The sequence below is a fragment of the Triticum urartu genome, chromosome 6A, assembly GCF_056163025.1.
Source record: "Triticum urartu cultivar PI428250 chromosome 6A, HENAU_Tu73, whole genome shotgun sequence".
NCBI lineage: Eukaryota > Viridiplantae > Streptophyta > Magnoliopsida > Poales > Poaceae > Triticum > Triticum urartu.
The window spans coordinates 374,930,842-374,936,595 of record NC_141878.1 but is presented as its reverse complement, the minus strand read 5'-3'; positions in this window follow the sequence as shown (position 1 = coordinate 374,936,595).

Genomic DNA, 5,754 nt, shown 5'->3' with positions numbered 1-5,754 from the left:
ACATCACATAGCATACCCTGCAAAAACAAGTTAGACGTCCTCTAATTGTTGTTTGCATGTTTTATGTGGCTGCTATGGGTTTCTAGCAAGAACGTTTCTTACCTACGCAAAGACCACAACGTGATATGCCAATTGCTATTTACCCTTCATAAGGACCCTTTTCATCGAATCCGATCCGACTAAAGTGGGAGAGACAGACACCCGCTAGCCACCTTATGCAACTAGTGCATGTCAGTCGGTGGAACCAGTCTCACGTAAGAGTACGTGTAAGGTCGGTCCGGGCCGCTTCATCCCACAATGCCACCGAATCAAGATTGGACTAGTAACGGTAAGCATATTGAACAAAATCAACGCCCACAACTACTTTGTGTTCTACTCGTGCATAGAAACTACGCATAGACCTAGCTCATGATGCCACTGTTGGGGAACGTAGCATAAATTCAAAAAAATTCCTACATGTCACCAAGATCTATCTATGGAGTCATCTAGAAACGAGGGAGGAGTGGATCTACATACCCTTGTAGATCGCGCGCGGAAGCGTTCAAGAGAACGGGGTTGATGGAGTCGTACTCGTCGTGATCCAAATCACCGATGATCCTAGCGCCGAACGGACGGCACCTCCGCGTTCAACACACGTACGGAGCAGCGACGTCTCCTCCTTCTTGATCCAGCAAGGGGGAAGGAGAGGTTGATGGAGATCCAGCAGCACGACGGCGTGGTGGTGGAAGTAGCGGGATTCCAACAGGGCTTCGCCAAGCACTGCGGGAGGAGGGAGATGTGTCATGGGAGGGAGAGGGAGGTGCCAGGGCTTAGGTGGTGCTGCCCTCCCTTCCCCCCACTATATATAGGGCCAAGGGAGAGGGGGGGCGCAGCCTTGGCCCTTCCTCCAAGGAAGGGTGCGGCCAAGGGAGGAGTCCCTCCTCCCCAAGGCACCTCGGAGGTGCCTTCCCCCTTTAGGACTCTTCATTTTCCCTCTTCTCTTGGCGCATGGGCCTCTTGGGGCTGGTGCCCTTGGCCCATATAGGCCAAGGCGCACCCCCTACAGCCCATGTGGCCCCCCGGGGCAGGTGGCCCCACCTGGTGGACCCCCGGGACCCTTCCGGTGGTCCCGGTACAATACCGGTGACCCCGAAACTTGTCCCGATGGCCGAAATAGCACTTCCTATATATAATTCTTTACCTCTTGACCATTCCAGAACTCCTCGTGACGTCCGGGATCTCATCCGGGACTCCGAACAACTTTCGGGTTACCGCATACTAATATCTCTATAACCCTAGCGTCACCGAACCTTAAGTGTGTAGACCCTACGGGTTCGGGAGACATGTAGACATGACCGAGATGACTCTCCGGTCAATAACCAACAGCGGGATCTGGATACCCATGTTGGCTCCCACATGTTCCACGATGATCTCATCGGATGAACCACGATGTCAAGGACTTAATCAATCCCGTATACAATTCCCTTTGTCTAGCGGTACGATACTTGCCCGAGATTCGATCGTCGGTATCCCGATACCTTGTTCAATCTCGTTACCGACAAGTCTCTTTACTCGTTTCGTAACACATCATCCCGTGATAAACTCCTTGATCACATTCTGCACATTATGATGATGTCCTACCGAGTGGGCCCAGAGATACCTCTTCGTTTACACGGAGTGACAAATCCCAGTCTCGATTCGTGCCAACCCAACAGACACTTTCGGAGATACCCGTAGTGTACCTTTATAGCCACCCAGTTACGTTGTGACGTTTGGCACACCCAAAGCACTCCTACGGTATCCGGGAGTTGCACAATCTCATGGTCTAAGGAAATGATACTTGACATTAGAAAAGCTTTAGCATACGAACTACATGATCTTGTGCTAGGCTTAGGATTGGGTCTTGTCCATCACATCATTCTCCTAATGATGTGATCCCGTTATCAATGACATCCAATGTCCATGGTCAGGAAACCGTAACCATCTATTGATCAACGAGCTAGTCAACTAGAGGCTTACTAGGGACATGGTGTTGTCTATGTATCCACACATGTATCTGAGTTTCCTATCAATACAATTCTAGCATGGATAATAAACGATTATCATGAACAAGGAAATATAATAATAACTAATTTATTATTGCCTCTAGGGCATATTTCCAACAGTATTGTCTTGGGGCATAAAATTTCTGAACGAGGTATTGAGGTGGACAAAGCCAAAGTTGATGCAATTGAGAAAATTCCATGTCCTAAAGATATTAAAGGTATTCGTAGTTTCCTTGGTCATGCTGGTTTCTATAGGAGATTTATTAAAGACTTCTCTAAATTTTCCAAGCCCCTTTACAAAAGGATGTTCCCTTTGTTTTTGATGATGATTGTGTAGAATCCTTTGAAACACTTAAGAAAGCCTTAACTTCCGCACATATTGTTCAACCACCTGATTGGAACTTGCCTTTTAAAATTATGTGTGATTCTAGTGATTATGATGTTGGTGTTGCTCTAGTACAAAGAGTCGATAAGAAATTAAATGTTATCCATTATGCTAGCAAAACTCTAGACAGTGCCCAAAGAAATTATGCCACTACCGAAAAAGAATTTTTAGCAGTTGTGTTTGCTTGTGATAAATTCATATCGTACATTGTTGATTCCAAAGTAATTGTTCACGCTGATCATGCTACTATAAAATATCTTATGGAAAAGAAAGATGCTAAACCTAGACTCATTAGGTGGGTTCTCTTGCTACAAGAATTTGATCTACATATCACTAATAGGGAAGGAGTTGAGAACCCCATAGTAAATAACTTGTCTAGGTTAGAAAATATTCTTGATGACCCACTACCTATTGATGATAGTTTTCCTGATGAACAACTAGCTGCAATAAATGTTTCTCATAATACTCCTTGGTATGCTGACTATGCTAATTATATTGTTGCTAAATATATACCACCTAGTTTTGAAGGAAATATGCCCTAGAGGCAATAATAAAGTTGTTATTTTATATTTCCTTATACCATGATAAATGTTTATTATTCATGCTAGAATTGTATTAACCGGAAACTTGATACATGTGTGGATACATAGACAAAACACGGTGTCCCTAGTAAGCCTCTACTAGACTAGCTCGTTAATCAAAGATGGTTAAGTTTCCTAACCATAGACATGTGTTGTCATTTGATGAATGGGATCACGTCATTATGAGAATGATGTGATGGACAAGACCCATCCGTTAGCATAGCATATTGATCGTTTAGTTTTATTGCTATTACTTTCTTCATGTCAAATACATATTCCTTCGACTATGAGATTATGCGACTCCCAGATACCGGAGGAATACCTTGTGTGCTATCAAACGTCACAACATAACTGGGTGATTATAAAGATGCTCTGCGGGTATCTCCGAAGGTGTTTGTTGGGTTTGCATAGATCGAGATTAGGATTTGTCACTCCGAGTACCGGAGAGGTATCTCTAGGCCCTCTCGGTAATGCACATCATAATAAGCCTTGCAAGCAATGTGACTAATAAGTTAGTTGATGGATGATGCATTATGGAACGAGTAAAGAGACTTGCCGGTAACGAGATTGAACTAGGTATGAAGATATCGACTATCGAATCTCGGGCAAGTAACATGATAACGGGAATAACGTATGTTGTCATTACGGTGCGACTGATAAGATCTTCGTAGAATATGTGGGAATCAATATGAGCATTCAGGTTCCGCTGTTGGTTATTGACCGGAGAGGTGTCTCGGTCTTGTCTACATAGTTCTCGAACCCATAGGGTCTACACACTTAACGTTCGATGACGATTTTGTATCATATGAGTTATGTGATTTGGTAACCGAATGTTGTACGGAGTCCCGGATGAGATCACGGACACGACGAGGAGTCTCGAAATGGTCGAGAGGTAAAGATTCATATATAGGACGATAGTATTCGGACACCAGAAGTGTTATGGGGGTACCAGGTACGTATCGGGTCACCGGAAGGGGTTCCACGCACCCCCCCGGCAAGCTATATGGGCCTAATGGGAAAAGAGTTGGATAGAGGGGCTGGTGCGCCCCCTATAGGACGAATAGGAGGAGAAGGAAAGGAAGGGAAGGGAGAAGGAAAGGGGAGGATTCGGCCTCCCCATTTCCTTCCCCTCCTCCCTCTCTTTCCTTCCCCCTCCGATGGATATGGAAGGGGGAGGACGACTTGGAGGAGGCGCCCAAGTAGGATTACTCATACTTGGGGCACCCCTTGCAGCCCCTCTCCCTCTCCCACCTATATATATATATATGTGGGGGGGCACCGCTTGAACACACAAGATTGATTCCTAGCCATGTGCGGCGCCCCCTCCACAGTTTACGCCTCTAGTCATATTGCTGTAGTGCTTAGGCGAAGCCTTCGCGGATCACTTCACCATAACCGTCACCACGCCATTGTGCTGACGAAAATCTCCCTCAACACTTTGCTGGATCAAGAGCTCGAGGGACGTCATCGAGGTGAACGTGTGCAGAACTCGGAGGTGTCGTATGTTCGATGCTTGATCGGTCAAAACGAGAAGAAGTTCGACTACATCAACTGCGCTGTCAAACGCTTCTGCTTTCGGTCTACGAGGGTACATAGACACACTCTCCCCCTCTCATTGATATGCATCACCAAGATAGATCTTGCGTGACCGTAGGAAATTTTTTGAAATTGCATGCTACGTTCCCCAACAGTGGCATCCGAGCTAGGTCTATGCGTAGATGATATGCACGGGTAGAACACAAAGAGTTGTGGGTGGTGATCGTCATACTGCTTACCACCAATGTCTTATTTTGATTTGGCGGTATTGTTGGATGAAGCGTCCTGGACCAACCTTACATGACCACGTTCATGAGACCGGTTCCACCGACAGACATGCAACTAGTTTTGCATAAGGGTGACTGGCGGGTGTCTGTTTCTCCAACTTTAGTTGAATCGAATTTGACTGCGGCCGGTCCTTGTTGAAGGTTAAAACAACAAACTTGATAAATGTTGTGGTTTTGATGCGTAGGTAAGAACGGTTCTTGCTAGAAGCCCATAGCAGCCACGTAAAACTTGCAACAACAAAGTAGAGGACGTCTAACTTGTTTTTTGCAGGGCATGTTGTGATGTGATATGGTCAAGACATGATGTGATATATGTTATTGTATGAGATGATCATGTTTTGTAAAAGTTATTGGCAACTGGCAGGAGCCTTATGGTTGTCGCTTTATTGTATGAAATGCAAACGCCATGTAATTGCTTTACTTTATCACTATGCGTTAGCAATAGTTGTAGAAGCAATAGTTGGTGAGACGACCACGACGCTATGATGGAGATCAAGGTGTCAAGCCGGTGACGATGGAGATCATGATGGTGCTTTGGATATGGAGATCAAAGGTACAAGATGATGATAGCCATATCATGTCACATATTTTGATTGCATGTGATGTTTATCTTTTATGCATCTTATTTTTCTTAGTACGGCGGTAGCATTATAAGATGGTCCCTCACTAAAATTTCAAGGTATAAGTGTTCTCCCTGAGTATGCACCGTTGCAACAGTTCGTCGTGCTGAGACACCACATGATGATCGGGTGTGATAAGCTCTACGTTCACATACAACGGGTGCAAGATAGTTTTGCACATGCGGGATACTTGGGTTAAACTTGACGAGCCTAGCATGTACAGACATGGCCTGGAACACTGGAGACCGAAAGGTCGAACGTGAATCATACAGTAGATATGATCAACATAGAGATGTTCACCATTGATGACTACTCCATCTC